The 14,330-nt window shown below is 31.8% G+C and overlaps 1 long non-coding RNA gene across 1 annotated transcript in view; it reads left to right on the forward strand.

Annotated features, from left to right (window-relative positions):
- LOC149058813 (uncharacterized) overlaps positions 1–10,790 on the forward strand; it is an 84,257-nt gene extending 73,467 nt beyond the window's left edge. The window contains exons 2-3 of the long non-coding RNA XR_016190119.1: positions 7,018–7,130; positions 9,383–10,790. This is a non-coding gene — a long non-coding RNA (uncharacterized LOC149058813). The remainder of the gene's footprint in view (positions 1–7,017; positions 7,131–9,382) is intronic.
- The last annotated feature ends 3,540 nt before the right edge of the window (positions 10,791–14,330 follow it).

Below are 14,330 nucleotides of genomic sequence, written 5' to 3' on the forward strand. Positions count from 1 at the left end.
TTAAAACTTAGGGTAAACAATATTCGTCGCCATGGTATAATACATACTCTATACGTTTATAGTAACATACGCACATAACAGTATAGTTATACACTAAATGCTGCAGCATGTCATCTTTTAACAGATATTCATAACCAAATATATAAAATGTATTATATATTTATATTTTTATTAAAAATATACATTTTACTAAAAATTTGAATTTGAATTATTAGTTATAGTGATGAGTTATTACCTATATTTAAAAAGTTTGATATTGTAGGTTACAACATTATTGCTTTCTACAATATTGTTAAACAATCATTGATATAGATAAATTATATAGATATATACACGCAAGCATATCTATGCATTTGAATTGCTAATTTTTTTATTTGTATTTTTTTTAAATTTGACTTAGATATTCTATTATTTTAATCTCAATGCATTAGGGTAATATTATACATAGAATATACATGATGATTAATTTACTTTGAAGTAAAATTTTCAATGAAAAAACGAAAGTTTATCTGATATATGTATTATTTTACAAAATATTATTATTCGTGTTGGCCCTTTACTAAGAATAATACACAATGTCACAATACATATTAAAATACAATTTTAAATCCTATAAATATATTGATCAAACAAAGAACGGCGTTTTGAATCACGTCCAAAAACTATAATAGTTGATATTATGTTTGTTTTAGATTTACCATGTCTACCAAGAAAATTATTAAAAATTATATTTATAGCTTTAAACTATTCAGTTAATAATAACAATATAATGCACTAATGAACTAATGTGTTTTATGCCAGACAAAATTGTACCTATACGTATTCATTTTTAAATGTAAAGCATTATTTGTGACGCCGTTAAATCGCACGTTGCAACTTAAAATTAGAGTTAGTATTTTGAAACAATAAATGCACTGGACAAAAGCACTTAAAATGAGAAAAGCAAAACAGTAAAGCATTTAATATATCATGAAAAAAAATAAATTAAAATTTTTTTTATGTTTCCACACTAATTAACAATCGATTGAGGATGTTTATACAATATATCTATATCTTTTTATTGTTATCAACTTTAATGTGGGTGGTGGGTCATTCTAATATATTATTTGTTTAAATATCACATCGAATGTGCATGGTATTTGCTGAGCCTTGATCGATTCGTTCTGTAAATATACTTGCAACACTATTGAAATAAAAAATACATTTATATAAGGAAGAAAAGTATAGTATTAAGTTTTTTAATTTTAATAGAAATAAAATAAAATATATTTATTAAAAATAATTATCTTTCTATCATATGAAAAAGAACGTTTTCTAACAAAACCAAACCCAATACTTATAACTTTTAAGTAATAATAATAATAATAACCAATAAATAACAATGCACTTACGATTTAATCGCAGTAGGTATATAATACAAGACTTGTATTACCTATTATAAGGACAACAAAATAATGCTCGTTGTTTTTCAACTATATTACTCACCTGGAACAAACAAAAAAATGGACGTCATTAATGATTTATTCTGGTGCGATCGAAGCAAACTTGTGTTTATTAAAGTAGTTTTCATCTCAACGGCTATCCTGGACCTATTATTATTTTCAAAGAAAAATACCCTTTCGATACCAACCCTTCCCGTCCACCATTGAGAGTTTGCTTTTGTACAAAGTTTGTTTTCCTCTCTCACCCAGACTCGGGGTCTTTGAAAGTTCCTCAATAAACCCAAAGTTTACACCAATATTCTCTCTCACTACGTACTTATATAATATATATAATCTCGTTCACTATACTCCGCCTCCGTATAATAATATTACCAGGTAAAATTTAGTTACGCTCGTATAACTGAGATGAACTCTTGCTTCTGCTCTCGCTCTCTTCCCCGATCTCACATCCTCAGCACGCACTTTCTTTCTTTCTTCTTTCTTTCTTTGCGTCTGGTCCTAACTAATTTTAAAGTTTTCGGTAGCATAAATTACACACCGACCACCGCACTGCCTTGTTGCCTGATGTATTATTGTACTCTATGGAATTTTTAACCCCGTCCAAAATGTATAATATGTATATATATATATTATATATATATATTATACACATTATGGCTGGCCGATGAAAAATGTACCGACCTTAAAGTTATTAATGGTCGAACGTGTTACCCAAAAACGTTGCACAAACTTTAATTTATTTCTCTTGCCCTCACCACCACATCCATCGTTGTTGTATACGCACTTCACTATACATATAAATGTTATAGAACGCGCAGGCATAAATAAGTTCCCATAAAGCCTATATACCAACGTCTCCCGGACAGAATACATCGCTGTTTTTATTATTTTTTTAATCGAATTTTTAACACCACTTCTATTTAATGATATGTATATACATAGTAATGTACATAATATGTACAAATTATAAATTAATGTGCGCCAATACACAAAATCGTTTATTATAACTATGCGCAATACTATTGTCTCTTTTTCGTTAAATCCAGAATAAAATAACGACTTAATTTTCATCTAAACTATAATACGTACATAATAGTACGTTATAATAATTTAATAATATTGATGTGTATAACGCAATTAGCCATTTCGTTTTGACATTTATCAGACATTTTTAGCTAAATTAATATAAAATTATTTATAAATCTACGTCAATAGTAAGATTTGATTGAGAATACTTTCCAGTTTCTACCCTCTTGTTTCGGACGTTTTGGTCGTTTATTAAAATATAAATATTATGAGGAAAGTAAATACTTTACATACCATAAAATCGATTTATTTGTTCAATATTTTAATTTTTATAATGAGTGGAACCTCTATTATTAATACGTAGGTGCCAAAAATATATTTATATGGATAATATAAGGAAAATATAATTTGTTTATCTGTTGCTTAAACACATTTTTTAGTAACTATAAGATAAAATTCAGTCTTTCAAAATACAAACATTACAAACTGTAATCTACAATTATTTCCTACTAGATTCTTTAGAGGCACAAAACAAAAATTAGATCAGGTCCAATCACTCCAAACATGTATAATATCTGATTTTCTATGTATATACCAAAATTATAGGTAAGCCCATTGTTCTAAGTCAGCTATACTGCAAAATTAAATTTAATATTTTAGAAACGCTGTATTTAAAAAAAAAAAAGTTATTCTTGCAAATTATATTTTTGTTATTTGGCATGATGTTCATTAAAAAAAAAAACCGTTTTTAAATGTAACAGGCGTAACAGATGTGAAACTATATTATCTAAATTAAATTAACATCGGTTTTATATTATGTATGCTTATAACCTCAAACTATATTGATTTTTTTTTTTTTATTTAAAATACATCTACAATCTATACAAATTTTTGTACAATAATTAGATTTGATAAAAAAAGAAGATAATATAAAATGACGGCGAATATTAAGATTGGGAAGTTATCCATTGATAACACCCAGCAAAAAACTATATTAAAAATTTTAAATAGGCACCTTCGGTTATATATATATATATTATATAATATAATATTGTAATATATTATACGTAGCGTATTTAAGTTTTTTTCTATATTCCTGTATTTTAATATGAATCGATGTTTGGATGTAATATAATATACTGACAAAACAAATAATTACATGTACATATTATAAATTATATCTATTGAATTTGCTTTTTATTAGTTGATTTGTATAATTTTGTGTCTTTTAGTTTTTAACGTTAATCTAACAGGCTATATAACTATGAGAATACTCGAGCGGCACCGATGTACAATTTAAGTCGTTTCAAAATTTATATTAAAAAAAAAAAATTAGTAAATGTTTAAAATAAACGTCAAGCTTGAGTGAATTACTATTGTAATTAAAAACTCGGGTACAGTTTAGAACTACAGTAAAATACAACACGTCTTATTAAAACTAATATTGTAATTTCAGTTTGATATTTCGACTGTAATATATATTATTTAGTATAATAAAGCGTGATGTATAATACAGTATATATAAAACCCTTCCCTCAGAGAACGCGCGTCTTTCGCCAACGATATTGGGCCATAAATTTTACTGAAATATCACGTGCGTTTTAGTGACGCGTTGATATATATTATTATATTATGTGTATTCGTTACTTTTTTCATTAGTTATTATTATTACCAGTTACCAAAACCATCATCATCGTCATTATCATTATTATTTCGTTTCTATATCCGTGGGAAAAAGCGTTGTACACTTGTACAGCATGTATACATATCTACGTACAATAATATCACTACCATAGTACCTACTATGTACGGTAGCCGGTAGATACCAAACCTAAGTTTTTAAGAACTGCTCGTAAAAACAACGCGTTAATATTCGCTTATTTTTCGAAAACAAAGCGTGCGGGCTTAGGCGTCTGCTGCAGCAGTAAGCCACCGCCGTTATAATATTATTTTATTATAGTTAGGTACAAATGTACAGTAATGATATTGTGTATGATAATATTTTGTCTTTACTTTTTCATTGTACAATATATAAACGAATTCTGTTGAAGCGACGGAACAAAAAAACATAAATGAATACCTGACCTAACGAACGAACGCAAAAGTACACCTACGACGGCCGTGTTGGAATAAAACGTTTTTTTATTCACTCTCTTGCCGTCCACCCGCCGCCGGCTATTCGCGAACACGGAGCTAGTGCAGGTATCCTATATCCTGAGCCTGGTACACAATAATATTATTATACAAATGTACATAATATTATATGGGTACCGTACACGGGAGGACACGATATAATAATAATACACACAATGTGCGCGTATAAACGAATAATACTCACACGCACTTATAATAAGAGAAAAACGCGCGATAATAACAACACGGCGGCCGATCACAATGCGAGCGTGTGCCATTTGCATAATGTAAGCCCCGGCCGCAACACAATACACATTTGCTCAGGTGCGAAACCTAAAAAATATTATTACACGTATTATATTATTATATTGTGTAACGACGACGCTACTGCAGTGGCCGACAGTCGGCGGCGGCGGCGGCGTGCCAAAAGCGTCCGAGATCTACAATTATTATTATTACTATTATTATTTATACACGTTATAAAGAGGCAAGCTGTAATGAATAATATTAAATCGTACATAATCGTAAAGTATTATATCCTGTTTATGAGGAGACTACAGCAGGTCGATGAAAAAAAAAGTGACGCTTTTTTACCAAAAAAGCCAGAGAAAACTAAAGGGATTTGATTTGACGGTTTTTACGGATATAATATTATATTACCCTCGAAGTGAAAAAGTATAACTTAAATTCACACTTTCCTTGACAAGTGCAGTTTTCTAATGTTTTTTTTCAGGTATAATTGACTATCATTTGTTTCTGACAAGGTAAAAAAATCCAAACAATAAATTCGGTAGATTATTTTGATATGATTTACTGTCAAATCAATTTTTTCATAAAAATGAAATCTTTATTATAAATAATATGCTTTAATGGTTTTTCGATAAAGGGAACTTATTTTTTCTAAAATGTATTTTATATAATATAACAATTATTATCGTAAATCAAACTATTATATGTGTATACTGACATCGTCATTGTTCATAAGAAACAGAAATCGTTCCTAACCATATTGTCATCGTCATAAGTTTCCCCCGACCATAAATTACACGCATACGACATACCTACCTCATTATGTTGTTATAGTTATTGCCGAAAAATGTAATATGTTACCAAAGCCCACAAGACACAATGTCACATTCTGTAGGATTCAGGACCTAACGTTGCACGACGAGTGTCCGTAAGCCGGTCACGATAAGATGTATATATCATTAATCCTCATCGTCTGGTTTTCTTAGTTTTCGTCCAGTTATACGTATATATAAATAAATGTGTTTATTGTGTCATAACATAAATACAATACAATGTTACTTTACTGCTGTGGTAGAATTTATCTATATTATAGTAATAATGATATGTGATCGAGTGGAGAAAAGTTAAACGTTCGTCGGAACTATGTTATATAGTATACATATATCTATGTTATATGCTGTGGTTTTCGCGTGTATACATACAGAGCAGACAGCGGGCGAGCTTAAAACAGTTTAAACGTCAATAAATTATGGCGCGCATGACGTTCAAATTATTTTGTTACCAGTTAACAGGACCATTACCGCGACCATTGTGTAATAACAGTTAACGACACCTACGAGCTATGCCAGCGCACGTACCCCCATTATACATATTATATATATTATAGGTACCGAGCGCGACGCACGCGGGCTTTGACGATTCCGTAAAACGAACACCGATTTACCATAGAATGTTGTTCGACGTTTTTATCGTACGCGTAAATGTTGTATCCTAGTATCATAATGCGAATAACAATAATAATAATAATAATATAATACACTCGACAGTCGACGATAATAATTTATTTTACTTTACGTTCCGTGATGAGAAGGCACATTAGTACATAATGTAATATTACGTATTACGTATACGCATAATATACATATATATGCATCTTATATACGACAACACATCTCACCCTTTATGGTCAATATATATCGATATAGTATAAATTGCAGGGTTCAAAGGTGGAGGGGAAAGATGTCATCAGGACGCAAACATTTTTAAGTATGAGTGTGTTTTTTAGCTATACGTATTTCCTGTGCATTGTCGAAAATAATTAGAAAACGAGACTCTTAAGAAATAAATGATTATAAGTTAAATATATATTTTATTTGGTTACTATATAATATGATTTATTTATTTTTTTTAACGATAGGTATATTATCTATATTAACTAACGGCAATATTTGTGTATGTGATCCACAGCCAATTCTATCGTAATCGTCGTTCTAAAATTTGGTACATAATATTATGCAATGCTATAACCAAATAAACCTCGAAGCCAATTTTTAAAATATTCTGTATTTCAAAGAGATTCTGTTTTAGCTTAGACTGTATGCAATATTATTATAATATCATTTTTATCCAATATTGATTATAATACGAATTATAAATACTGTTGTAGATACCCATATAGTAGGATTGTCATCAATGATGTTATCATGTACATATACGAGACTGCAGCTGCAAGAGGCAAGCAAAGAGCGAGTGCAGCGGTATATCATAAAGTTTACACTCGTAAGTTTTTCATATCCCTAAAACTATACATAGGTTCGGCGGTACGGTATTAATCCTAAAGCGTCGGCAACATGCAAATGCAGTGCCGGTAGGTATATGAAGTTATAACTTATATTATATATTATATAGCCGAAACGTTTAGACTGCACAGAGATTAATTCGAATTTCGAGAATTAAAACCGTGCACGCGCCAGATTGTTTCCGTATCGTTCAAACTTTTCTCCCCCGCTCACACAACCATCCGCGACCGGCAGCCCTTTTTCGGTTTTCTTCGCGGCAATTATCGTAAAACCTCAGCAACAGATAGTACATTTATACATATATATATACCTATACATAGTATATAGTATATACCTATACACACGTCGTATACCTACCGTGCAGTGTATGTATGTATATATATATATATATATATATATATATATATATATATATGTGTGTGTGTGTGTGTGTGTATACATTCGACCAAGCCGACAACAAACCGCACCACGCGTGTCCCTCGTAATTCTTTAAAACCGCCGCCAAGAAAAGTTTTCTCGCTCACACCACACACCTCCCCATCACCAAACCACCCTCACCCCGAACCCACACGTGGTGGCGGTGGCAAACGGCCCCGGCGGAATCCAGTTTAATTTCAGCACGGACGGAATACGAGAACCCGGAGAGAGATAAATAACACGCGCGGGATATATCATATTAAAGTTTTGTAATATTTCCCGGCAGCACGTATGCGGGTGGGTGCGTGTGCGTGCGCGAGTGTGCTTATATATATATATATAAATATATATGAAAAGAGTGAGCGACCGGTGAGTCGGGCGGGGGAGGACCTTGTATAATGTAATGTGCTGTATACTGCTGCTGCAGCAGAGGCGGCGGCGGACCGAGGAAATTCATCTTGGAAATATTTTTCTTGTGTACACGCACACGCGGGGGTGGGAATGACGTTTCCGGATGAATTATCGCCGGCGACCGATGGTAAGTGCGCACCGGGTCCTATCCTCGCGTACACACGCACACACATACACAAACACACACACACACACATATTTACGACGAGGGGGCGTGCGTGTTTGTGTCTCCCCCACCGCGATCCTCTCTCGTGCAAGCGTTATTTTTCTCCCCGACTTCTTCTCAGAATATTATAGATTAAATTTATAGACGACTATTTATATATATACACATATATGCACGTTATTTTCCCCTCCTTATCTGTTATATTTCATCGGACCGCTCAGTATATTCGCTGTTAAATATTACATCATTACTACGATACGACTAGCCAGCCACAAGCCAGCCGGTCAGTGGGAAAGAAGGGATGGGGTATCCGGGCGAAACGAGGAATTCATAGAGGACCGTCTCGATAATAATGCGGTTTTCCAAACGTTGTATTGCTTATACCGAACAAGCAACTGTAAATATTGTATATTATATATGTATAGGATATAATATCGTATTATTATTATTATCGTGTTTGATTTTATTTTTTATTTTTTCTTTCGGGACAATATTGCAAGAGAATCGTCGAAGTCGAGTTTTTCGCTCCAAAGTCCAATGATAACAGTGATGTCTATTATGAAAGTTATTTTTCATATATAAAATATAAATAGTATGATTTGCAGTAAAAACAACACATTTTGAGAGAAAATAAATTTAAAATTATAATGTTGACAGTAGACTACTGTTTATTTATTAATATTTTGTTTAAAGGTAAAAAGTGTAAAAACTTTTTGGTGAAGTTTATAAATATAATTTTTCTAATTAGTTTTGTCGTGAAAGAAAATGTCGAAAAATTTAAATTATTGCTAACGTAAGATCTTTTGATGCTGGTTCGCGGTTAACGTTAAAAAAAAGAAACAATTAATTAAAATTATAAGCTCGTACCTATAATACAGTTATTTAAAGGGGATGAACAGAAAAAAAAACGACAAATTAAGGAAATTTATTAAACTAAAAAATCTTCTCGAATCACTGATTAATTATATAAACACTGAAATACATTTTGTCGGCCGAATGAAAAAAAACGTCATTAGCCGGGAAAAAAAACAGTAAATTAAATTTGTCTTAATTATATATAACTAAAGTTTTTTACATTAAATTTTATAATGCGTCTATTATACATATAAAGGTAAAGTATATATATATATATATTACACAGTATATAGCTCTTGGCGCAGATTAATAGATCGTACATATATATATACGCGTCTCTCGAGATTAATATAAAAATGTATTATATATTCTTGTGTTTTCAGTGTACAATACAAAACAGCGGAGGAGCAAATGAACCGGCATGCAAGAGATTATTTTCCATTTCCGTCTCTCCCCGCGAAAGCCATCGCGCGCCAGCGAGGAAAACAACCCGTCTGGGACACTGCAGCAGCACGAGAGGCGGACAATGTATCGTCATCCGAATATGAAATAGAACCGTGTATATCCGCCGTCCAGACAAACAATGGTCTCGGCTGCCGCTATTATTATTATTATTATTATATTATTGGTGCCATCCATTTGCGTTTCTACGGAATACGTTATAATATATATAGCGACAACACGCCCCAGTCCCGTACGATTTATCGTCGCTCGTTCATCATATTTCGTTCTTATACACAATAATATCCTCTAGTTCTGTATATGTGTATAATATACATGTTTTTGTGTGTGTATTGTATACATATACGAATGATGTATATATATTTATTAAATACGATCGTTAATATTTTGTTTTCAGCTTCCGGTCTTTTCCTATTAGGTATACTTATATACTATTATACTATACATATATTTCCCCTTATCGTATATCAGTCTTGTGATGATGGAAAACGTGAGCCGCCCATTTTTGGTCGTTTCTTGGCGGAAAAAAAACTTCTATCACCGACAACACAGCAACATCATATATTATGTACTTCACTTTACGGATTTACAATACCATATAAAATATATATTTATACAAGGATATAACAACTATATACCGATGTACAGAAGTATATAACATTAAGTTATAGAGTATATTATATACCTTGTATCATATAATATGAGTAATTTGGAATAAATTCTTAGGGGGAGTATGGGATGGGCATTCTGTGATAAAACTAAAAATCTATTAGCTAAAACATCACTATTGCCATGTCACTATGTCAGTCAAATATTTTAGGAGGCATAGTTGCTGCCCTTTGCCCCCGCCAGATTACGCCTATGCCCTGCATGCATGTATTTATCGTATTTCTCTTATAACAACAGTTGTTTGAGAATTGAAAATACGTATTGACTACGCACCAACCTCGTAAATTGGACGAATGTTTCCGACTGATTTAAACATTTTACAGTGACGATTGGCTTAAGTATATTAAAACACTCTTGTGTTCAAGTCACTTAATATGTATAAAGTGAGGAAGAGGCGGTCGATCGTGTGATGTACATCATGTACTGTATTATTAAATCCACGTTCATCATATTACATAAGTCGTCGTGTGAATTTATCGATCATCATAATTACGAGGATAGATTTATTATAATTTATGACGATAATTTATAACATTATTTAGCCAGCTGCCGGAGCTAACCGCGCACGGATCGTATCCGTCAGTCCCCGGGGTCAGGTTGAGCTGCAGGTTGCCATCATCATCGCTATTATATAACACCCCACAACATAATATTATACAGGAAAAGGAGCGTGATGTCCTCTCCCGAGATTTATCGCGGCGACGGCGGCCATCATTTTTAGCGTAGACGTCACGTACCTGCGTTGCTGCAGCAATATCAGCCGTCTTCTCCTATATCTGCAGTGTGTATATATTATGATATAGTAATAATAATGATGATAATAATAATAATAATAATAATAATAATATATAATACTATACGCATCGGAAGAAAGTAACACCGCCGAACCGCATTCGTCTATATATATATTTAAGGTACACGTGCGGCGGTGGCGGAGCTTATAATAATAATAATAACTACAGACGCGACGCGAGTACAGTAAGCGCTGGTCGTAAATCGTCGTGTCGTTGCGGGACGCGTATCGAATACGATCGCAGCAGTAAAACTACCTATATTATTATATATTATTTATATTCCATGGTGTGGCACGGTGGCTGCCTTGTGTACCTATATAGGTAGAAAGAAGAGCTTTCGCGGTGAAAAAAAAGGACGTTTGGCGGTGTGTACGAGCGGTATATAGTTCGGCGGTGGCGGCGGTGGCGGGCGCGCCCGGGACCGCATCGTTTCCGGATTTGAATAAATAACGTATAAATATCGACGGGCACGTATAACGTCTCACTTGATAATAATATTATTATTATTGTTGTCGTTGTTATTATTATTATCATATTTTTTTTTCGGTTTCTATATATTATCTTTTCTCTTTCTTTCTTTCTTTCTTTCTTTTACGTACCGTACCTACTATAATATATAACACTATAAAGCCGCATACATTATACTATATAATATAATTTATTATTTACGCGCGTGTGCGTGCACACACACAATCATATACATATATATATATACACGCACACATACACACGCTCTGGCCAGGTCTCTCTCGTGTAACGAAATATCTAATATAATAATAATAATAATAATAATAATAATATAATACGTATTTTTGTATGTACGTATATGCACGCACCGAAATGAAGATATTTCACCGGCGATATAATAATAATTTAGTATACAAACCGTTTGCGCCGGCGATTTATTACGTGTAGGTGACGCTCGGACCCCTCGCGCTCCCCCGGGCGATGTAGGAATTCAAGAATCATATTAAAATACCGAACGCGCGCGCTATACAGTGCAGCTATATAATAATAATAATAATAATACGTAGGAATAAAAGAGCCGAGTAATAAGCGCGGTGGTTCGTCATCACGTGGGTTCTCGCGCGCCGGTTAGACGTGTGTAGGTACACACTCACTCACTCTACTAGCCGCCGCCGAGGTGTATATGGTAATGTTATAATATTATAAGCGTGTAGTATATCATTATAACTGCATGTACCTATTATATTATGTAGGCAGGTATGTATTTTAATTTTAATTTGTTTTTAAATAATGTTCACTATCTATAGTCCCGAGTCCGTCGACGCGTGTAGTAAGGCTATATTATACTGACTTTATAGTGCCTACGGTATACGACTTTGCATACCACCTCGGGTGTCGGAAATTATGCTATTTCGGCTAAACCGCGCTTGTAAAAACGTATAAACCACTGTATTCAACCAGCGGCTATAATATATGGGTTAGGTACAACTATAATAAGAACCTGGCTAATACGCTACGATATTATTGTATCATAGTGTTACACATCACTACATCACGTTCTATATTATGCGTTTTAATAGTATTTTATTTTATTCCACTTGACTCAGTTTTACATCTTATAATAATTATAAAGTAAACAGTGATTAACAATTAATATATTGACCAGGTCGTGTTTTAGTCTATGAGACTTTAGTCTATTTTCCTTTTCAAATTCCTCATCGGACAATACACACAAAATATTGTTGTAAATTCCATTATCACGAAATAATGGGAAGGGATATCCCTATTATAAAATATATATAGGTAAATCCTGCAAATGTATATGGATATGTAAATGTAAATAATATGGATTTTATTGTAACGAGCGACATGTTTACCCATATATTATTACACAGTATTCTATACAGAGCAGTTGCGCGCGTTCGAATATTATAACTAACAATTCATTATAAACGACTTAGGACCATATAAGATTTTATTAAATGTAGTCTTTACATTTGTCCCTAAACTACATCCATTGAATACAATACGAAATAATGACGTAATAATACTATTGGTCGCTCTCAGAATATAGGATTTTGGCAACCTTGGATTGTAAATAATAACTGCTCTGATGTTTTAAATTTATGACATAATAAACAAATGACTAGTCAACGATTTTACTAGCATTTATTAATTATTTGCATACTTTTATTATTTTATTTTATGAATTCACGATAACATTTGTTTTGTTTTTCAATTAGGTATATTATTAGAATATAATAGTATTATAGTTTATAGCTGCTTACAATATCTAAATTTCGTTACCTATTGAAAAAGTGTTCTTGTGTTCTAAATTTATTTTTTATTAATTATTCTGACTATTTTTTTTTATTATAATTAAGTTAAAAGGCTTCAACAACTGTTGTCATTAGTCTGTGATATTTACAAATTAGTATTAATACTATAGAGGTACATTAGTTGAACAGTGGTGGGAGTTTGTGTTTTTCTTTTGTCCCTATTTTAAACAATTAATTAAAATATTATTGGATTCTTAAATGTATAGACTGTATAGAGTATTATTTACCACTATCTTCTGATTTCTGTTAACCAAGTGCACTTTTATGATGCATGTAATTATAATTTGAAAAATATATAATTTTAACTCGTCAGTCGATTGTTTTGTGTTTATTTTTGGGGCATATTGATAATTTATGTAATATAAATGTTTCAATTTTTTTCGAACCTTGTAAGATTTTAATAAAGGTAGTGTTACATTTTAAACCTATTAATTATATTATTATTCGTGTTATTTATACAAACTACGAGTATAGAGGTAACTATATAGTTATCATATTGTATCTGGGGCTTTAACTCCCCATCACTTCGATTGCTAACTCTCTACAATAATTTTTATTTGCGGGTTTTGATTTCTTTCGAGATACTTTTTGCGTTTTTGTTTATTTTTTTCTCCCTGATATTGATTTATATGGTAATTATTTGACGAAACTATTTTTCAAAAACCTTTTTTTTGCAAAAAAAGAGATACTAAAATAGAATTGTTCAATTACACAGTGTTGTAATTCAACAATATAAATTGTACAATTTACCTACTATTTATATTCAAGTTTGATTATGTAATATTTATTTTATATTTTGTAAATATATAGGTTTACAAACACAAGTAAATATTAACAAAATTAAAATATATATTTTATTTAACGATAAATTACGCCATTATGTATATAATATATTATATATATACGATATATTATAACGTTTCTGGAATTAAATGCTAGTAATAAACGATGATATTATAAAATAATATATTATTACATAACTTTGGTGGGTGAAAAGTATAGGGCAAGTAATATTTTATAAACAAAATTACTCGTATGAAAAAATAATTGCATTAAATTGCTCGCTATTTTATGAGTCGTCTCGAGAAAAAAATGAGTAA

Source organism: Diuraphis noxia, unplaced genomic scaffold, assembly GCF_037042655.1.
Source record: "Diuraphis noxia isolate RWA-SAM2 unplaced genomic scaffold, SU_Dnox_SAM2 contig0002, whole genome shotgun sequence".
NCBI classification, from domain to species: Eukaryota; Metazoa; Arthropoda; class Insecta; order Hemiptera; family Aphididae; genus Diuraphis; species Diuraphis noxia.